Raw genomic sequence first — 23,056 nt, 5'->3', positions numbered from 1 at the left:
GTTCGGACATGTTTTTCGATCAAACGTCATTCTGTACCGCTCCGTCGAGCAGTCGGGATGCACTTTTTTGTGCAAACACGAGACAACCTGGGGATTTGCAAAAGTCCGAACAGCAAACACGTAGAACTCCGACATCGCCGGCCCACTCAAAACTCCTCCTGGACCCGGCGCCTTCATCCTTCTATTTTCTCTCCTTCCCCTTTTCTCTTTTTCCTTCACCGCCGCTCCAACACCCCGGCGACCCCGAGCACGCTCCTGCCGGAACTCGACGAGCCAGTCACCTCCAAAGAGCATTACAAATTTTGAAAAATGTTTGTTGCCATAACATATCCAGATTTACCAAAGAAAGCTTGTTCCGTGGTATTATGTTCAACAAGTTTGCCATGGTACGTTCAAAGTAAATTGCCATGCTATTCAAATTTGTTTGACATGGTATGTTGAATAAATTGGCCATGGTTTAAAACAAATTTTGCACGGTCCAAGAATAATTTACCGTGGTTATGTTCAAAAGAAATATTTAGTGGTATGTGCAATGAAATTTGCCATGGTCCAAACAATATGTTTGCCATACAAAAATTGTAATGTGTAGAAAACAATTTTACTTAGAAAAATGCAAAAAATAATAATCTAAAATTGCCATGTGAGGAATTAGAAACATTTCCAAAATTATCATGAATACGGTAGAAAATTCCTAAAGCTTGTAATGGGACCATTACAAAAAGACCTAAAAAATTCATGTTTAGAAAGACAAAAAAATGATTTTGCCAAGCGATTTGTCATGTCTAGAATTGTCACGTGACAACTTTCAATCAGAATTGTCACATATAACAAATGACATGAGACCGAAAAAAACATGCAGTGATTGTTAAGTTGATCTAAACTTAAAATCTAAAATTATCCATATGACTATTAGAAACATATTTAGAAATTTAACACGTCTTATAAAGCAAGTAATTCAAAATTTACCATCTAATCATGATATTTTTTTGCCACGTGGACATTACAAAAATATTGCCATGTGACAAGTTTGAAAAATCATAAATTGCCATGCGGACATCAAGGAAAAAAATGTGAATTTCCCATCATTAGAGAAACAAACATGATATGACTTTGCCATGTGAGAAAATGAGAATTGTTTTGTAAATTTGCCTATGTAGAAACAACATTTCTTAGAAAAAGCAAAACAAAATCTAAAACCCCCTCCTGAATACACGATTGAGCACATGTCTAGCCATCCGGAAGTGATGTCGCAATGATTTATGTTTGAACAATGTGGAACCAGATTTGAAGTAGTCTTCTCATAGTAGGCAATGACCGCTCTCTCTGTTATGACTGAACGCCGAGCATCGCCCGGGATCGAGCCCCTAAACATTGATCTCTGCCTAGCAACGTGGTCACTGACGACCAATGCAGCGACCACCATCTCCTCATCGTCCGACCATGAATCGTCCGCATCCAAATGAAGTTGTTGAAAAAGTACTCATCTCCACTATCCATTTGTATCATGCTGGTGAAACGTCCAAAACCTTGCGGGCGTGGTGGACACAATGGCGGTGGAGCGCGCCGAACTTGGAGCGGTTTCGGCAGCTGCGGATGGCGTCGGTGGCCAGGGGTGGCGTGGTCGTGGCGGGTGCTACGACGACAGTTAAAGCAGGCCATCAATGTCGGCAAGAGCGGCCATCGGGTGTAGCGTGCTGCCTGGGGAGTTGTGTGGGTGCGGGCGGCGGCCTGGGCAGCGTCGGCGGCAAGGGGTGGGGGTGGCCGGGTGTCTTGGCTGCAGATGGGAGGGGGGAGCAATGTCCAATATGCTACTGACTGGAGGGCCAGGGAAAACATGGGTTGGCATCGCGCGCGGACAAAAAACGGACGCCCGTCCGTCTGCATCGCACGTTGGACCGCGGTTTGTTTTTGTTTCGCGAAACAAACGGATGCGCGCCTTGCAGCTGCTTTTACGTAGGTCTAGGATGACTGACGCCACAAAAACAAACACTACCGGACTCGTGGACTATGCCTACGGCCACGGGCCGTCGGCATAGGCCCCTAGGTCGTCGGCATAGATCTATGCCTACGGTGGCCGTCGGCATAGGACCGTCGGCGTAGATGTCGTCAGCGTAGTCTTGTCAGACCGTCGGCATAGGAGCCTATACCGACGGCCTGACGTCAGCCGTCGGCATAGTTTAGCCGTCGGCAGTGTTTTTCGTCTGACGGCAACGTACGGCGCCGTCAAAAGCGCTGACGAATCACGAAACGCCGTGTGGTAGAGGTATGCCGACGGCTTAGCCGTCGGCATATCTCTGCCACGTGGCAACCCGTGTTCCTCCTGGCAGCAGGGCTATGCCTACGGCAAAGCCGTTGGCATAGATATGCCACGTGGCGAGCCCTGGTAACTCCTGGGCTTATGTATGCCGACGGCTTTGCCGTAGGCATAGTTTTTTCCCCCTGTTTTCTCTTTTCCAATTCATTTGACAGCATTTCAAAACAGAACAATATGAAATTATGCAGAAATATGACAATTCATCATCTAAACATACTCAAGTTCATCTAAACATACTCAAGTTCACCATCATCATCTAAACATACTCAAGTTCATCACATCATCTAAAGATCATCACCGACGGAAGTTCATGAACATAAAAGTAGTGCAAGACATGAAACATCATAAAAGTAGGAATATGAAAGGCATGGCACGATGGCCACATGCACAGAATCATCAAGCAAGACCACCTCCGCCAAAACCACCACCTCCGCCAAAACCACCACCACCTCCGCCAAAACCGCCATTGCGACCACCACCACTCTGCCAGATCGGAGTGACTGGGGTCGACGGAGCAGGAGTCGAGCCACCGGTCCCCTACATGTTTCAGAAAAGATTCTAACGGTAAATATGATATGATAGTGTTGAATGAACGAGAACTAGTTTGCCAGTAGTTAGGCAAATGTACTAACCGGACCATCACTGCCTAGTGCCACCCATTCATCGAACGTGGGCACGTGTGGGGGTTCTCCCGCAGGTGGTGGTGGGGGTCCCATTTGTGGTGGATCCGTGCGGTTAGTCCAAGACGCCAACATAGCCTGAATGTTAGTTAAACAAGCAAACTAGAAGATCAGAAGGAATGAAAGTGCAAAAATTTAGCTTAGTTTTAAGAGGGCAAAACTAACCGTCATCATCTGACGGTTGTAATCATCGTTTGCCTTCACTCGTTTCAAGTACTCCCGCACCTCGAGATTCCTATGCTCGACAAACTCCTTATATGCCTACATAATTTAGGTTGTTTCTAAGTGAGCAATGCTGAAAATAAACTGAGAATGCTAGATAGAAAAAGATAAAGAGGAAGTACTTACAGCATGCTGGAGGGCTAAGGGAGTCTATGAACGCCCCGTACTCTCTAACTGGCTCGGGTTGGTAGCCCGAAGCTGTGTGTACGAGATCGAAGGAGTGATCAAGCCGTCGAAACACGGATACCGGCCATTCTTCTTCCCCTGGATGGCCACCACCACCGTGTCGTCGATCTGAGACCGGGCGACCTCAGCAACAGGAACATCCGGATGCAACTCCTGATAGTGATGAATGTAAGACCCCAGGTGCTCCTCGGTCTTGCCGTAGTACTGGCTCTCGCCCTCCTTGCGATGACTCCGCTCGCGGGCCAGCTTCCACGACTCCATGTCTGAGAGCGGCCTCTTCAACTTGTCCTCCTACAACGTCAAATAGAAGTCAGCCATACATAAGAACATGACGGTAAAGAAGAACAAAAATGCATCATGCACATAGATATACCTTCATGGCCTTGAAGCCCCAGTGGTTCCTGTTTCCTTGGCCGTGTGTCCCGTCGGCTCCACGGTTAGCCCGGGCCTTGATGCTCTTGGCAGCAAACTCTGCATCGGCGCCGAGCCACCTATCCACCAAACTTGCCCATCCGTCATGCCTTCCATAGCACCAACGAGGAACAACCTATGCAAATTTTGGAAGCATGACATGTGAGCACGAAACATATAGTTGACTGCTTGAAACAATGAAAAGTTAGTAATAGTTACCATCATGAACTGCTCCCTGTTCAAGGTAAGTCGTAGCTTCTGCGCTTGAGTTTTGGTCATCTTTTGGTGCAGGTAGTAGTGGTAGTACTGCGAGACGGCAACCCAGCGCACCTCGTACTACAACTGACGAGCTTTCTTCTTCGCAGCCGCAAGCAAGACCACGTTGGCTCTGGCCTTGTGCTCGTCAAGAACTCTATAGAGTTGCTGCAATCATGCATAAACTAGAAGCAAACAAGGCATGAGTTGAGTGATTCAATGATAAACTATGAACGAAACTGAAGACAAGTGATTCAGAAGAGAACTTACCCAAAATTTGGTGATCACGGCCTTAGCGGCCGTCCCGTACTCCGCGTTGCTGCAAGCCTCGTAGTGGGCCCAGCTCGTGGCCAAAACCCGCTGCTGTGGGTCCCTGTCTGGCCGCAGGCAGAATAGGCCAGGCCAAAACTCCTTCAACAGGACAGTGATAAGGCCGTTCGGTTTACGGCCCTTTCCGCGAAGGATCCAGTTTCTGCAAAAGAATCAAATGATTGCCATGTGTACAATAAGAAAATGTTGTCATGTGTTGAAAATATGATTGAGAGGCACTTACTCTGTCCCCACAGGTTCAATGAGCCACTTGTGCTCCTCGATAGAAGGTGGTGTAGGTAGTCCAGCATTACCACGCAGCCACCCCTGCGGAGCACCCGGTGGCAAGTCACCCCACAACTCAGGATCAACCTCCCCTCCACCCTCCTCGGCCTCCTCCTCACCCTCCTCCTCGGCCTCCTCCTCCTCACCCTCCTCCTCGGCCTCCTCCTCCTCGCCATTAGGAACATACTCCTCCTCCTCAGACTCAGAAGGTGCCTCTGTATAGGAGGGCATCGAAGAAGACCCTCCTATTTCGGACACGGCCCGGAGTTTTTTTTACCCCAATTGCCTCTCCCCCACCTCCTCCTCCTCTAGGGGCTCTCCCCCCACCGCCTCCTCCTCTAGGGTCTCCTCCCCCGACCCCTCCACCTCCCTGTGAGGTGTCATCCTCGCGTAGTCGGGAGGGAACCTTGTGGGCTCGTCCACTCCGAGTAAGTCCTTTAAATTTACTGAGGAAACTAGCGCCGCTGGACTTGCCCATGATTAGCAAACCTGCATTGAGAAGAGAATAAACAATTAGTAAGGATATCAATTAAACAAGCATATAGGAAAAACATTAATACCAGAAGAGCACATTAAGCATACTATTGTAATGATCATTAAAAGAACTTACATTTTCTAGAACCCATATGAATCATCACTATTGTAATCTATTTGTGGACCGGTCTCATCATCACTATCACTCATATCTTCTTCGTTGTCTGACAGAGGTGGAGGCTCTTCCTCATCGTCGGCGTCTTCATTTAACTTTTCAAGCATAATTATGTCTCTTTGATTCACAACTGCCTCACCATCAATCCGTGCGTCATCGTCGTTTGGGTCCAGGTCAACATAACCCAAGTCATCATCCTCGTTGTTTCGGACCACGTCATCATGTTCCTCTTGATAGAACACTCCCTCGTATGTCATGGGGTTTATGTTGTAGTAATCATCATCGTTCGGGTCCGGTAGCTTACCATGCGGCGACACCTTGAACACAACTTCCCAACCCTTTAGGTACTCTTTCTGGCATGGGTAAGGCAGATAATATACTTGTGTGGCCTGGGTAGCGGCGATAAAGAGATCAGCTCCGGCATAGACGGTTGATGGTTTAACTTCAACTAAACCAACAGAAGGCGTATGTCTCAGACCCTTTTTGGGGTCGAACCATCGGCATTTGAACACAGTGAGACTTAGGTGTTCGCGGCCACGTTTGAATTTAAGCTCGTATATTTTTCCTACCCTTCCGTAGTAATCTACTTTATTATCTCCATCAGTGAAGACTCCGGTATTTATGGTTTTGGGATCAGGCCGACTGTTCTGGTGCTCCTCTGTATGGAAGCGATACCCATTCACATCATACTTTTCGCATGTCATGACGACAGGATCAAAACCCATGGAAACCCAACTCAATTCTTCATCCATTGATTCGGTCGGATCATTTCCCTACAAGTTTAATTGAAATTATAGGGTGCATGAGTTTAATTGAAATTATAGGGTGCATGAGTTTAATTGAAAGTGTGAAAAATTACTTTCTCCATGAACCACGCAACGAAATTTTTTACTTCCATCAGCACCCTTTCGGAGAAGAGCAAGTGCCTCCGCTTCAGTAGGAGGCAGCATTCCCGTCCATTCTTCTTCAACGAATCGACTACAATAAGAAAAGCGGTATAAGAACTAGGCAAAGTGAACATAACGAATTGACTAAAAGAATGGTGCAAAGGTATTACCTCATCCACTCATCCTCAACTTCCTTGATGTTGTGCAAGATATAGAACATGACATCCTCCCACTCATCTCATGGCATGAGATAAGGTTTCGAGCATCCAGCCCTACCACCTTGCCCGATGAATAGAGGCAACTTGGGTTTATACTTGGGTTCTTCTGTATTGTATCGAGACACCTTATTGTGCAACATGGGAACATGGTCCGGATAGTAGGCTGTCCTGAGGTCTGCCTGAAGGAAATATGCCCTAGAGGCAATAATAAACTTATTGTTTATTTCCTTATTTCATGATAAATGTTTATTATTCATGCTAGAATTGTATTAAACCGGAAACATAATACATGTGTGAATACATAGACAAACAGAGTGTCACTAGTATGCCTCTACTTGACTAGCTCGTTAATCAAAGATGGTTATGTTTCCTAACCATGGACAAAGAGTTGTTATTTGATTAACGGGATCACATCATTAGATGAATGATCTGATTGACATGACCCATTCCATTAGCTTAGCACCCGATCGTTTAGTATGTTGCTATTGCTTTCTTCATGACTTATACATGTTCCTATGACTGTGAGATTATGCAACTCCCGTTTGCCGGAGGAACACTTTGTGTGCTACCAAACGTCACAACGTAACTGGGTGATTATAAAGGAGCTCTACAGGTGTCTCCAAAGGTACATGTTGGGTTGGCGTATTTCGAGATTAGGATTTGTCACTCCGAATGTCGGAGAGGTATCTCTGGGCCCTCTCGGTAATGCACATCACTTAAGCCTTGCAAGCATTGCAACTAATGAGTTAGTTGCGGGATGATGTATTACGGAACGAGTAAAGAGACTTGCCAGTAACGAGATTGAACTAGGTATTGGATACCGACGATCGAATCTCGGGCAAGTAACATACCGATGACAAAGGGAACAACGTATGTTGTTATGCGGTCTGACCGATAAAGATCTTCGTAGAATATGTAGGAGCCAATATGGGCATCCAGGTCCCGCTATTGGTTATTGACCAGAGACGTGTCTCGGTCATGTCTACATTGTTCTCGAACCCGTAGGGTCCGCACGCTTAAGGTTACGATGACAGTTATATTAAGAGTTCATGCATTTTGATGTACCGAAGGTTGTTCGGAGTCCCGGATGTGATCACGGACATGACGAGGAGTCTCAAAATTGTCGAGACGTAAAGATTGATATATTGGAAGCCTATGTTTGGATATCGGAAGTGTTCCGGGTGAAATCGGGATTTTACCGGAGTACCGGGAGGTTACCGAAACCCCCCGGGAGCCATATGGGCCTTAATGGGCTTTAGTGGAAAGGAGAAAGGGGCAGCCCAAGGTGGCTGCGCACCTCCCCCCTCCCCTAGTCCTATTAGGACTAGGAGAAGGTGGCCGGCCCCCCTCTCCCTCTTTCCCCCTCGGGGAATCCTAGTCCAACTAGGATTGGGGGGGAGTCCTACTCCCGGAGGGAGTAGGACTCCTCCTACGCCCTCCTCCTGGCCGGCGCCCCCCTCCCGCTTGGCTCCTTTATATACTGAGGCAGAGGCACCCCAGAAACACAAGTTGATCCACGTGATCTATTCCTTAGCCGTGTGCGGTGCCCCTAGCCACCATAGTCCTCGATAATACTGTAGCGGAGTTTAGGCGAAGCCCTGCTGCTGTAGTACATCAAGATCGTCACCACGCCATCGTGCTGACGGAACTCTTCCCCGACACTTTGCTGGATCGGAGTCCGGGGATCGTCATCGAGATGAACGTGTGCTCGAACTCGGAGGTGCCGTAGTTTCGGTGCTTGATCGGTTGGATCATGAAGACGTATGACTACTTCCTCTACGTTGTGTCAGCGCTTCCGCAGTCGGTCTGCGTTGGGTACGTAGACAACACTCTCCCCTCTCGTTGCTATGCATCACATGATCTTGCGTGTGTGTAGGAAATTTTTTGAAATTACTACGAAACCCAACAGTGGCATCAGAGCCTAGGTTATTTATGTTGATGTTATATGCACGAGTAGAACACAAGTGGGTTGTGGGCGATATAAGTCATACTGCCTACCAGCATGTCATACTTTGGTTCGGCGGTATTGTTGGATGAAGCGGCCCGGACCGACATTACGCGTACGCTTACGCGAGACTGGTTCTCCCGACGTGCTTTGCACAAAGGTGGCTAGCGGGTGACAGTTTCTCCAACTTTAGTTGAACCAAGTGTGGCTATGCCCGGTCCTTGCGAAGGTCAAAACGGAGTCTATTTGACAAACTATCGTTGTGGTTTTGATGCGTAGGTAATATTGGTTCTTGCTTAAGCCCGTAGCAGCCACGTAAAACTTGCAACAACAAAGTAGAGGACGTCTAACTTGTTTTTGCAGGGCATGTTGTGATGTGATATGGTCAAAACATGATGAGATATAAGTTGTTGTATGAGATGATCATGTTTTGTTAGAGTTATCGGCAACTGGCAAAAGCCTTATGGTTGTCTCTATATTGCATAAGATGCAAGCGCCAAATAATTGCTTTACTTTATCGCTATGCGATAGCAATAGTTGCAAGAGCAATAGTTGGCGAGACGACCGTGTGACGACACATTGATATAGATCAAGATGATGGAGATCATGGTGTCATGCCGGTGACGATAGAGATCATGACAGTACTTTGGAGATCAAAGGCGCAAGATGATGATGGCCATATCATGTCACATATTTTGATTGCATATGATGTTTATCTTTTATACATCTTATTTTGCTTAGTTTGACGGTAGCATTTTAAGATGATCTCTCACTAATTATCAAGAAGTGTTCTCCCTGAGTATGCATCGTTGCCAAAGTTCGTCGTGCCCAGACACCACGTGATGATTGGGTGTGATAAGCTCTACGTCCATCTACAACGGGTGCAAGCCAGTTTTGCACACGCAGAATACTCAGGTTAAACTTGACAAGCCTAGCATATGCAGATATGGCCTCGGAACACGGAGACCGAAAGGTCGAACGTGAATCATATAGTAGATATGATCAACATAACGATGTTCACCATTGAAAACTACTCCATCTCACGTGATGATCGGTTATGGTTTAGTTGATTTGGATCACGTAATCACTTAGAGGATTAGAGGGATGTCTATCTAAGTGGGAGTTCTTAAGTAATATGATTAATTGAACTTAAATTTATCATGAACTTAGTCCTGGTAGTATTTTGCAAATTATGTTGTAGATCAATAGCTCACGTTGTTGCTTCCCTATGTTTATTTTGATATGTTCCTAGAGAAAATTGTGTTGAAAAGATGTTAGTAGCAATGATGCGGATTGGATCCGTGATCTGAGGTTTATCCTCATTGCTGCACAGAGGAATTATGTCCTTGATGCACCGCTAGGTGATAGACCTATTGCAGGAGCAGATGCAGACGTTATGAACGTTTGGCTAGCTAAATATGATGACTACTTGATAGTTTAGTGCACCATGCTTAACGGCTTAGAATCGGGACTTCAAAGACGTTTTGAACGTCATGGACCATATGAGATGTTCCAGGAGTTGAAGTTAATATTTCAAGCAAATACCCGAGTTGAGAGATATGAAAGTCTCCAACAAGTTCTATAGCTAAAAGATGGAGGAGAATCGCTCAACTAGTGAGCATGTGCTCAGATTGTCTGGTACTACAATCGCTTGAATTAAGTGGGAGTTAATCTTCCAGATAAGATAGTGATTGACAGAATTCTCTAGTCACCATCATCAAGTTAGTAGAACTTCGTGATGAACTATAGTATGCAAGGGATGACGAAAACGAATCCCGAGCTTTTCATGATGATGAAATCGATGAAGGTAGAAATCAAGAAAGAGCATCAAGTGTTGATGGCTGACAAGATCACTAGTTTCAAGAAAAGGGCAGAGGGAAGAAGGGGAACTTCAAGAAGAACAGCAAGCAAGTTGCTGCTCAAGTGAAGAAGCCCAAGTCTGGTCCTAAGCCTGAGACTAAGTGTTTCTACTGCAAAGGGACTGGTCACTGGAAGCGGAGCTACCCCAAGTGATTGGCAGATAAGAAGGATGGCAAAGTGAACATAAGTATATTTGATATACATGTTATTGATGTGTACTTTACTAGTGTTTATAGCAACCCCTCAGTATTTGATACTAGTTCAGTTGCTAAGATTAGTAACTCGAAACGGGAGTTGCAGAATAAACAAAGACTAGTTAAGGGTAAAGTGACGATGTGTGTTGGAAGTGGTTCCAAGATTGATATGATCATCATCGCACACTCCCTATACTTTCGGGATTAGTGTTGAACCTGAATAAGTGTTATTTTGTGTTTGCGTTAAGCATGAATATGATTTGATCATGTTTATTGTGATACAGTTATTCATTTAAGTAAGAGAATAAATTGTTGTTCTGTTTGCATGAATAAAACCTTACATGGTTACACACCCAATGAAAATAGTTCGTTGGATCTCGATCGTAGTGATACACACAATCATAATATTGAAACCAAAAGATGTAAAGTTAATAATGATAGTGCAACTTTTTGTGGCACTGCCATTTAGGTCATATTGGTGTAAAGCGCATGAAGAAACTCCATGCTAATGGGATTTTGGAATCACTTGATTATGAATCACTTGATGCTTGCGAACCATGCCTCATGGGCAAGATGACTAAGACTCCGTTCTCCGGAGCGAGCAACTGACTTATTGGAAATAATACATACTGATGTATGCGGTCCGATGAGTGTTAAGGCTCACGGCAAGTATCGTTATTTTCTGAACTTCACAGATGATTTGAGCAGATATGGGTATATCTACTTGATGAAACATAAGTCTGAAACATTTGAAAAGTTCAAAGAATTTCAGAGTGAAGTGGAAAATCATCGTGACAAGAAAATAAAGTTTCTACGATATGATCGCGGAGACAAATATTTGAGTTACGAGTTTTGTCTTCAATTAAAACAATGTGGAATAGTTTCACAAACTCATGCCACATGGAACACCACAGCATAATGGTGTGTCCGAACGTCATAACCGTACTTTATTGGATATTGTGCAATCTATGATGTCTCTTACCGATCTACCACTATCGTTTTGGGGTTATGCATTAGAGACAGTTGCATTCACGTTAAATAGGGCAACATCTAAATCCGTTGAGACGACACCATGTGAACTATGGTTTGGCAAGAAACCTAAGCTGTCGTTTCTTAAAGTTTGGGGTTGCGATGCTTATATGAAAAAGTTTCATCCTGATAAGCTCAAACTCAAATCGGAGAAGTGCGTCTTCATAGGATATCCAAAGGAAACTATTGGATACACCTTCTATCACAGATTCGAAGGCAAGACTTTTGTTACCAAATTCGAAAACTTTCTGGAGGAGTTTCTCTCGAAAGAAGTGAGTGGGAGGAAAGTAGAACTTGACGAGGTAACTGTACCTGCTCCCTTATTGGAAAGTAGCACGTCACAGAAAACTGTTTCTATGACACCTACACCAGTTAGTGAGGAAGCTAATGATGATGATCATGAAACTTCAGAACAAGATGCTACTGAACCTCGTAGATCAACCAGAGTAAGATCCGCGCCAGAGTGGTACGGTAATCCTGTTCTGGAAGTCATGCTACTAGATCATGATGAACCTACGAACTATGAAGAAGCGATGGTGAGCCCAGATTCCGCAAAGTGGCTTGAAGCCATGAAATCTGAGATATGATCCATGTATGAGAACAAAGTATGGACTTTGGTTGACTTGCCCGATGATCGGCAAGCCATAGAAAATAAATGGATCTTCAAGAGAAAGACGGACGCTGATAGTAGTGTTACTATCTACAAAGCTAGAATTGTTGCAAAAGGTTTTCGACAAGTTCAAGGTGTTGACTACGATAAGATTTTCTCACTCGTATCTATGCTTAAGTCTGTCCGAATCATGTTAGCAATTGCCGCATTTTATGAAATCTGGCAAATGGATAAACAAAACTGCATTCCTTAATGGATTTACTAAAGAAGAGTTGTATACAATGCAACTAGAAGGTTTTGTCGATCCTAAAGGTGTTAACTAAATATGCAAGCTCCAGCGATCCATCTATGGACTGGTGCAAGAATCTCGGAGTTGGAATATACGCTTTGATAAGTTGATCAAAGCATATAGTTTTATACAGACTTGCGGTGAAGCCTGTATTTACAAGAAAGTGAGTGGGAGTACTACAACATTTCTGATAAGTATATGTGAATGACATATTGTTGATCGGAAATAATGTAGAATTATTCTGCAAAGCATAAAGAAGTGTTTGAAAGGAGTTTTTCAAAGAAAGACCTCGGTGAAGCTTCTTACATATTGAGTATCAAGATCTATAGAGATAGATCAAGACACTTGATAAGTTTTTTCAATGAGTACATACCTTGACAAGATTTTGAAGTAGTTCAAAATGGAACAGTCAAAGAAAAGGTTTCTTGCCTGTGTTACAAGGTGTGAAGTTGAGTAAGACTCAAAGCCCGACCACGGCAGAAGATAGAAAGAGAATGAAAGTCATTCCCTATGCCTTGGCCATAGGTTCTATAAAGTATGTCATGCTGTGTACCAGATCTATTGTATACCCTGCACTGATTTGGCAAGGGAGTACAATAGTGATCTAGGAGTAGATCACTGGACAGCGGTCAGAATTATCCTTAGTAAAATAAGGATATGTTTCTCAATTATGGACGTGACAAAAAGGTTCGTCGTAAAGGGTTACGTCGATGCAAGTTTTTGACACTGATCCAGATGATTCTAAATCTCAATCTGGATACATATTGAAAGTGGGAGCAATTAGCTAGAGTAGCTCCGTGCAGAGCATTGTAGACATAGAATTTTGCAAAATACATACGGATCTGAATATGGCAGGCCCGTTGACTAAATTTCTCTCACAAGCAAAACATGATCACTCTTTGGGTGTTAATCACATAGCGATGTGAACTAGATTATTGAATCTAGTAAACCCTTTGGGTGTTAGTCACATGGAGATGTGAACTATTGGTGTTAATCACATAGCGATGTGAACTAGATTATTGACTCTAGTGCAAGTGGGAGACTGAAGGAAATATGCCCTAGAGGCAATAATAAAGTTATTGTTTATTTCCTTATTTCATGATAAATGTTTATTATTCATGCTAGAATTGTATTAAACCGGAAACATAATACATGTGTGAATACATAGACAAACAGAGTGTCACTAGTATGCCTTTACTTGACTAGCTCGTTAATCAAAGATGGTTATGTTTCCTAACCATGGACAAAGAGTTGTTATTTGATTAATGGGATCACATCATTAGATGAATGATCTAATTGACATGACCCATTCCATTAGCTTAGCACCCGATCGTTTAGTATGTTGCTATTGCTTTCTTCATGACTTATACATGTTCCTATGACTATGAGATTATGCAACTCCCGTTTGCCGGAGGAACACTTTGTGTGCTACCAAACGTCACAACGTAACTGGGTGATTATAAAGGAGCTCTACAGGTGTCTCCAAAGGTACATGTTGGGTTGGCGTATTTCGAGATTAGGATTTGTCACTCCGAATGTCGGAGAGGTATCTCTGGGCCCTCTCGGTAATGCACATCACTTAAGCCTTGCAAGCATTGCAACTAATGAGTTAGTTGCGGGATGATGTATTACGGAACGAGTAAAGAGACTTGCCGGTAACGAGATTGAACTAGGTATTGGGTACCGACAATCGAATCTCGGGCAAGTAACATACCGATGACAAAGGGAACAACGTATGTTGTTATGCGGTCTGACCGATAAAGATCTTCATAGAATATGTAGGAGCCAATATGGGCATCCAGGTCCCGCTATTGGTTATTGACCGGAGACATGTCTCGGTCATGTCTACATTGTTCTCGAACCCGTAGGGTCCGCACGCTTAAGGTTACGATGACAGTTATATTAAGAGTTCATGCATTTTGATGTACCGAAGGTTGTTCGGAGTCCCGGATGTGATCACGGACATGACGAGGAGTCTCAAAATTGTCGAGACGTAAAGATTGATATATTGGAAGCCTATGTTTGGATATCGGAAGTGTTCCGGGTGAAATCGGGATTTTACCGGAGTACCGGGAGGTTACCGAAACCCCCCGGGAGCCATATGGGCCTTAATGGGCTTTAGTGGAAAGGAGAAAGGGGCAGCCCAAGGTGGCTGCGCACCTCCCCCCTCCCCTAGTCCTATTAGGACTAGGAGAAGGTGGCCGGCCCCCCTCTCCCTCTTTCCCCCTCGGGGAATCCTAGTCCAACTAGGATTGGGGGGGAGTCCTACTCCCGGAGGGAGTAGGACTCCTCCTACGCCCTCCTCCTGGCCGGCCCCCCCTCCCCCTTGGCTCCTTTATATACTGAGGCAGAGGCACCCCAAAAACACAAGTTGATCCACGTGATCTATTCCTTAGCCGTGTGCGGTGCCCCCAGCCACCATAGTCCTCGATAATACTGTAGCGGAGTTTAGGCGAAGCCCTGCTGCTGTAGTACATCAAGATCGTCACCACGCCGTCGTGCTGACGGAACTCTTCCCCGACACTTCGCTGGATCGGAGTCCGGGGATCGTCATCGAGCTGAACGTGTGCTCGAACTCGGAGGTGCCGTAGTTTCGGTGCTTGATCGGTTGGATCGTGAAGACGTACGACTACTTCCTCTACATTGTGTCAGCGCTTCCGCAGTCGGTCTGCGTTGGGTACGTAGACAACACTCTCCCCTCTCGTTGCTATGCATCACATGATCTTGCGTGTGCGTAGGAAATTTTTTGAAATTACTACGAAACCCAACACTGCCACCTCCTCTAGGATAACTGCCTCAGCTATGGAAGCTTCAATCTTAGCTTTGTTTCCACATTTCTGTCTCAGATGCTTGTTCTGTCTCTCAGGGCCGTACTGCCAACGATTCTGCACAGGGCCCCCCAACAATACCTCGTTCTGGATGTGCAAAATGAGATGTGTCATCGGAGTAAAGAAGCCTGGCGGGAAGATCTTCTCTAGCTTGCATATCAACTCCGGCGCCTTCTTATGCATTTCTTTTATCTTCTCAGGACATACTTCTTTAGCACAAAGCGTGCGGAAGAAATGGCTTAACTCCGCAAGCACACGCCAGACACGCTCGGGAACATAGCCCCGAACCATCATCGGCATAATCCGCTCAATCCATACATGATAGTCATGACTCTTGAGCCCGGTCACTCTGCCCGTTGAAAGATTGACCCCCTTACTTATATTCGACGCATAACCATCAGTGAACTTCACGACGTGTTTCAGCCACTTGAATACCTCCATCTTATGATCCTTTTTAAGTACGAAGTCAGCATCTGGCTTGAACCAAGATTTTCGACTGCCTGTGGGAGGCTGCATGTGTAGACGTGGTCTATCACAAATATTCTGTTGATCAACTCTAGCATTAACATTATCCTTTGTCTTATCAGGAATGTTGAGGATCGTGTGAAAAAGGGACTCTGCGACATTCTTTTCGGTGTGCATCACGTCTATGTTGTATGGAAGTTTGAGGTCCTTAAAATAGGGAAGCTGCGTGAAGGGGGTAATGTGAGTCCAGTTGTGCGTCTCACCATATCCTTCAAAAAAAATTTCCCTTTACCTTTTCCTTTGCCCTCGCCCTCGTCTTCGCCTGTGGCTTTGCCTTTGCCTTTCCCCTCACCGGCAGGCTTAAGAGCTTTTAGCTGAGCAAGCACATCCGCACCAGAAAACGTTGGAATCTCGTTTACTTCATGGACAACTTTGCCTTTTGTGAAGTTCTTATTGTCTTCCCTATCAGGATGGTCTGGAGGGAGGAACTGTCGATGCAGGTCAAATGCAACATACTTGCCACCCTTCTTCAGCCAAATGAAAATCAAGGCCTGCATGCACACTGGGCAAGGCATCTTTCCACTTGTACACCATCCGCAGAACAGGGCATAACCGGGAAAGTCATGCATGCAATATTGTAGCCAAACTTTCATCAAGAAATTTTTCTGCAGATGTCGGTCGTATGTCAACCTCGGGAAGTACCAAGAATGGTGCAAATCATCCACCAACGGTTGCATAAACACACTCAAATTCTTCCCCGGATATTCAAGCCCCGGAATTATAAGCGACAGGAACATGGTCTTGCGTTGCATTATGGCGCCGGGAGGGAGATTCAGCGGAATAACAAATACGGGCCAACAGCTGTATGGATTAGACGACATACCATATGGATTGAACCCATCACCTGTTATAGCAATTCTGACGTTCCCAGCCTCGGCTGCTTCCTCCGGGTACTCTATATCGGATGACTTCCATGCTTCACCTCCTGATGGATGTACAATTTTTTTTGGATTGTACCTTTTCCCTTCCTTGTGCCACTTCATCATTTTGGCAGACTCCTTGGTGATGAAAAGGCGCTGCAGTCTTTTTATAAAATCAAGATACCGAAGAACCTTCACAGGGATTTTTAGCTGCTGCTTCTGACCATGCTTATCGACCACCTCAATATACCGAGAGGAACCGCACTTCCTACAGTACTTGTCATCCGCATACTCATGCCTAAACAAAAGGCAATTCTTTGGACAAACATGTATTTTCTCATAGTCCATCGAGAGCGCCTTCATGATTTTCTTCGTAGCGTACATGGTTTTCGGCAGTTCATGGCCCTCAGGCAGGCTGTTAGCCCATACTCCCAGAAATGCTTCGAAGCAACCTCGGCTACAGCCGTACTCAGCCTTGACTGCCATCAGTTGCGAGATGGCATCCAGCACAGACAGCTTGGCACCCTCATAGAGAGGTTCCTTTGACGAGGCCAAGATTTCCAGGAAGGCCTTTGCGGTTTCCTCCGGCTCCTCCGGTTCATTCGCTGAATGTGACGGAGGTGTCGACTGTGCAGCAAAGACATCATCTAGCATGTCTCTAACCCCATCGTCCTCATAACCAGCGACGCGTTGTCGTATCACATCCTCTCTACCACGGTCCCGCTGGGCAAAGTTTATCGGCATATTAAAGTTGGGCATAAATCCATGCGTGCGAAGGTGCTTAGTCATCTCACTCTTATCTCTGCGGATACGCCTCTTACATCTGGCACACGGGCATTCTGGCACCATCCTCATTGGACTACGGAATATCTCTTTCAAAAACACATCAGTTTTCTCGACCCACTCTGTTGTTACTTGATTCCGACGGAAAAACCCACTATACATCCACTGATTATCTGTCATCTCTGCTTTATTGAAAGCCACACAACAAAATTAAGGATTCATTTAAATTACTCACATCAATATTTTATTTTTTACAAGGTTGACGAGAAACGACATTTAATCCACCTACATCTCTAATAGGTAAAGATGGGTCCTAATCCCACCCGAGAATGTGTAGATTGAGTACGTTGTCCATGCTCTACCCCATTCTGAGACAAAATTTCGGCAGCACCTCCTCGCTGTTCTCCAAATACACGTCTCGGCAAAATTCCGAGAGAATGTGCATCCGGAGAACAACAGGGAGGCACCGCCAAAATCCTGTCTCGGAACGGGGTAGAGCATGAACAACGTACCCAATCTACACATCCTCGGGCTGTCCGTGGAAAGCGCTGGACAATCCGAAAGAGCTGCGGTGATAAATATGCAATTGAATGCATATTTATCGATGCAACCCTTTCGGACGGGAGACCTAGGTTACGCGACTTGATGTGAAAATTTAATCTAGTGACATCGAAAAAAAGTGGATGAGGTCATGGAATTGTTGCTCACCCTCCGATGTAGTCGATCAAAGGAGACGGACGATCGTGGACCAACACCTCCAACGTCAACGATCACTCCACGAAGATGGAACACCACAAATCCTGTTAATCACACCGAGTGAAAAAAATTAGGTCGTCACCTCACATTAAGCATTGACACAACATTATGAATGAACATGAAACAACATGTCAAATTGTAAAAAAAAACTTCATTAAATATTTTAGAAACCAAGTGCCTCGAATTGCTTCTTATATATGAATCAACATTACCAAAACACTAACTTGCTCCATGGACCTCCATACATGTCTGCTTCTTGGCCTACCATCACCATTTATTACCTATTTATTTTCCATGTTGTTCTTGACAACTCTGTATATATTTTTCTATAAAATTGCTCCAATTTGTTATTTTGCAGCCTTTTTTTGCTATCATAAAAAAATTAGTGCAGTGCCCTGATAATGACATGGCCCTGTGTTTGCAAGGTGCCACAATGTTTTCCATTCAAAACCAATGGAAAAACACCCATCCAAGTTTCCAGAATGGCAGCATATTTGCATGCGTATGTATCTAAATATTCATCCATCTATCTATTCATCTAGCATCCATCCATCTATCTAGCATCAATCTGTACATGCATATATACATTCATTACATATATATCCATCTATGTAAAAAAACAGTAACAAATTGCAAAAAATTGAAAAAAGCCTCACCTTGGCCGCCGGTGCAGCGGGCAGCAGGGAGGCCAGGGGGCAGCCGCCGGGGAAGGGTGGACGGGGCCGGCCGGGGCGCAGCAGGGCGTCGGCGGAGGGGCGCAGCAGGGCAGGGCGTCGGCGAAGGGTGGACGGGGCCGGTCGGTGCAGCTGGACAGGGAGGGCGCGGGGTCGGGGACGGGTGTGGACGGCGCTGGCGAGAGGTGGCAGAGGGACGGGGGTGGTGGTGGGGTGAGGGGCGGAGAGGAGGGTGGTCGCGGCGGCGCGGAGACGAGCTGGCGACGGCGTGGTGGCAGCGGCGGCGCGAGAAGGGGGCGGGGATGTAGGCGGGGAGGGGCGAGGGAAGGGGGTGGCGCGGGTGGAGCGGCGGCGGGCGGCCGGCGGGGAGCGACGCGGGCGACGGGGAGCGGCGGTGGCGGCGCGGGTCGAGCTCTGGCGGTGGCGCGGGTCAAGCAGCTATCAGGGCGAATGAGTGGTGGAGGTCGACCGGCTGAGGATAAGAGCGAACTAGCCGTCGGCATAGGAAGCGATGCCACATGGCACCTATGCCGACGGCTTAGCCGTAGGCATAGTTATATTTTTTATTTTTTTAATGTTTTTAATAGCTTATATTTTTTCTTCTTTCTGTTTTTTTATTTCATATAAATTTTTGATGTTTTTATAGTCATAAGTTATATTTTTATATTTTTATGTATTATTATTTCATATGCATTTTTAATGTTTTCATAATGCATTTTTAATATATTTTTTTTGCAACAACTTTTATACATGTTTAACATTTTTATAAAAATATTATTAACTGTATTCAAATATATTTTTAGTGTATATTATTTTCATATGCATTGAAAAGTTTCGTTTACATATAAAATGAGGGACCGACGCGTCCGTTTCCCCCCTCCAGGTACCGGCGGCGGCGCCGTCCGTGACGGGGGCCACACCCTGGAGACGCGTGCCGCCTCTTCGGACATGTCACAACACCACCCTGCATGTATGAGGGCCCGGTACGACGCTCCGGTGGCATTGCTACCCCCAGGGTCCCCGTCCCGGCTAACCCTGTAGCGTTTGACCACGGGATCTAACCCTTTGACTTTGCACGGACGGGATTTGACCAGTGGACCTCTCCACCCGATTGTGTCGGCTCGGCCCAGAGGGACACCGGGGAGCAACATCCGAGCCAAACCCACAACTACATCCACTCCGTATAGACCCGACGCGATAGTTTCCCCCCTCAAGGTGCCGGCAGCTGCGCCGTCCGTGAGGGGGGCCACGCACCGGAGATGCGTGCCGCCTCTTCGGACATGCCACAACACCACCCCACATGTATGAGGGCGCGATACGACGCTCCGGTGGCATTGCTACCCCCAGGGCCCCCGTCCCACCTAACCCTGGAGCGGTTGACCACGAGATCTAGCCCTTTGACTTCCCATGGACGGGCTTTGACCAGTGGACCTCTCCACTCGGTTGTGTCAGGTCCGCCCAGAGGGACACCGGGGAGCAACATCCGGGCCAAACCCACAGCTAAATCCACTCCGTGTAGACCCGACGCGTCCGTTTCTCCCCTCCAGGTGCCGGCAGCGGCGCCGTCCGTGACGGGGGCCACAACCCGGAGACGCGTGCCGCATCTTCGGACATTCCACAACACCACCCCGCATGTATGAGGGCCCGGTACGACGCTACGGTGGCATTGCTACCCCCCAGGGCCCCCGTCCCGGCTAACCCTGTAGCGTTTGACCACGGGATCTAGCCCTTTAACTTTGCACGGACGGGCTTTGACCAGTGGACCTCTCCACCCGGTTGTGTCGGGTCGGCCCAGAGGGACACCGGGGAGCAACATCCGGGCCAAACCCACAGCTACATCCACTCCGTGTAGACCCGACGCGGTAGTTTCCCCCCTCCAGGTGCCGGCGGCTGCGTCGTCCGTGAGGGGGGCCACGCACCGGAGACGCGTGCCGCCTCTTCGGACATGCCACAACACCACGCCACATGTATGAGGGGGAGGTACGATGCTCCGGTGGCATTGCTACCCCCCAGGGCCCCCGTCCCACCTAACCCTGGAGCGGTTGACCACGAGATCTAGCCCTTTGACTTCCCACGGACGGGCTTTGACCAGTGGACCTCTCCACCCGGTTGTGTCAGGTCGGCCCAGAGGGACACCGGGGAGCAACATCCGGGCCAGACCCACAGCAAGATCCTCTTCGTGTAGACCCGACGCGTCCGTTTCCCCCTCCAGGTGCCGGCGTCGGCGCCGTCCGTGACGGGGGCCACACCCCGTAGACGCGTGCCGCCTCTTCGGACATGCCACAACACCACCCCGCATGTATGAGGGCCCGGTACGACGCTCCGGTGGCATTGCTACCCCCCCAGGGCCGCCGTCCCGGCTAACCCTGTAGCGTTTGACCATGGGATCTAGCCCTTTGACTTTGCACGGATGGGCTTTGACCAGTGGACCTCTCCACCCGGTTGTGTCGGGTCGGCCCAGAGGGACACCGGGGAGCAACATCTGGGCCAAACCCACAGCTAAATTCACTCCGTGTAGACCCGACGCGGTAGTTTCCCCCCTCCAGGTGCCGGCGGCGGCGCCGTCCGTGAGGGGGGCCACGCACCGGAGACGCGTGCGGCCTCTTCGGACATGCCACAACACCACCCCACATGTATGAGGCGCGGTACGACGCTCTGGTGGCATTGCTACCCCCAGGGCCCCCGTCCCGCCTAACCCTGGAGCGGTTGACCACGAGATCTAGCCCTTTTACTTCCCACGGACGGGCTTTGACCAATGGACCTCTCCACCCGGTTGTGTCAGGTCGGCCCAGAGGGACACTGGGGAGCAACATCCGGGCCAGACCCACAGCAAGATCCTCTCCGTGTAGACCCGACGCGTCCGTTTCCCCCTCCAGGTGCCGGCGTCGGCGTCGTCTGTGACGGGGGCCACACCCCGAAGACGCGTGCCGCCTCTTCGGACATGCCACAACACCACCCCGCATATATGAGGGCCCGGTACGATGCTCCGGTGGCATTACTACCCCCCTAGGGCCCCCGTCCCGGCTAACCCTGTAGCGTTTGACCACGGGATCTAGCCCTTTGACTTTGCATGGATGGGCTTTGACTAATGGATCTCTCCACCCGGTTGTGTCAGGTCCGCCCATAGGGACACCCGGGAGCAACATCCGGGCCAAACCCACAGATACATCCACTCCATGTAGACCCGACACGTCCGTTCCCCCCCCCTCCAGGTGCCGGCGGCGGCACCGTCCGTGACGGGGCCGCACCCCGGAGATGCGTGCCGCCTCTTTGGACATGCCATAACACCATCCGGTTGTGGTAGGTCATCCGATATATATATAAACACTTGGAGCAAAGTCCCCTTCGTATAGACCCGATGCGGCTGTTCCCCATTCCAGTTGCCGGCTGGCGGCGGCACCGTTCATGAGGGGGGTCACACCGCTCTGTACAGAACCGAAAAATAATGTATGTATGCTTATTAACACATACTGTATGTAAGTTAGTTAAATAATAATAATAAAGAAAACAGTGAAGAAAAAGAAAAAAAACTATATGTATGCTTATTAACACATACTATATGCTTATTAACATATTATATGCTTATTAACTCATACTATATGTATGCTTATTAACACAATCTATATGTATGCTTATTAACACATACTGTATGCTTAGTAATAATAATAATAATAATACTATATGGAAAAAAAGAAGAAAAAAGAAAAAAAAACTATGCTGACGGCAAAGCCGTCGGCATAGCTGCGGCCAGGGCAGATGGACAGCGCCGCGGATCGATGACGTGTCAGATATGCCGACGGCTGCCGTCGGCATAGGTCCTGGTCGGTGCGCTCTAGATCGGTGACGTGTCACTCGTATCTATGCCGACGGCCACCCGTCACGGCCGTCGGCATAGATTTGACGTCGTTAGCCGGTCGTGATGCCCGTTGTCGGCGGGCCTGCATCTATGCCGACGGCCTATATATGCCGACGGCAGCTGTAGGCGTAGTCTGGGATAAGCCGGCGGCTGTTATGTGCCGACGGTTGCTGTCGGCGTAGACGTGGATAGCCCGACGGCCATTGTACGCCGACGGCCAGGAGCTAGCTGTCGGCATATCTCGGACTAGGCCGACGGTAGCCGTCGGCATATATTGTCGGCTTAGAGCCCTGTTCCGGTAGTGAAAACGTTTTCGGGTGCGTGACATTTAGGTGCTCACGTAAAATGTAACATACTAATACGGAATATATACGGATTCATGAGTCTAAATCCGAATCGGAGCAAGCTAGCTGAATCCTGCTAGTCTACTA

Source organism: Triticum urartu, chromosome 5A, assembly GCF_056163025.1.
Source record: "Triticum urartu cultivar PI428250 chromosome 5A, HENAU_Tu73, whole genome shotgun sequence".
NCBI lineage: Eukaryota > Viridiplantae > Streptophyta > Magnoliopsida > Poales > Poaceae > Triticum > Triticum urartu.
This window is presented reverse-complemented; position numbering follows the sequence as displayed.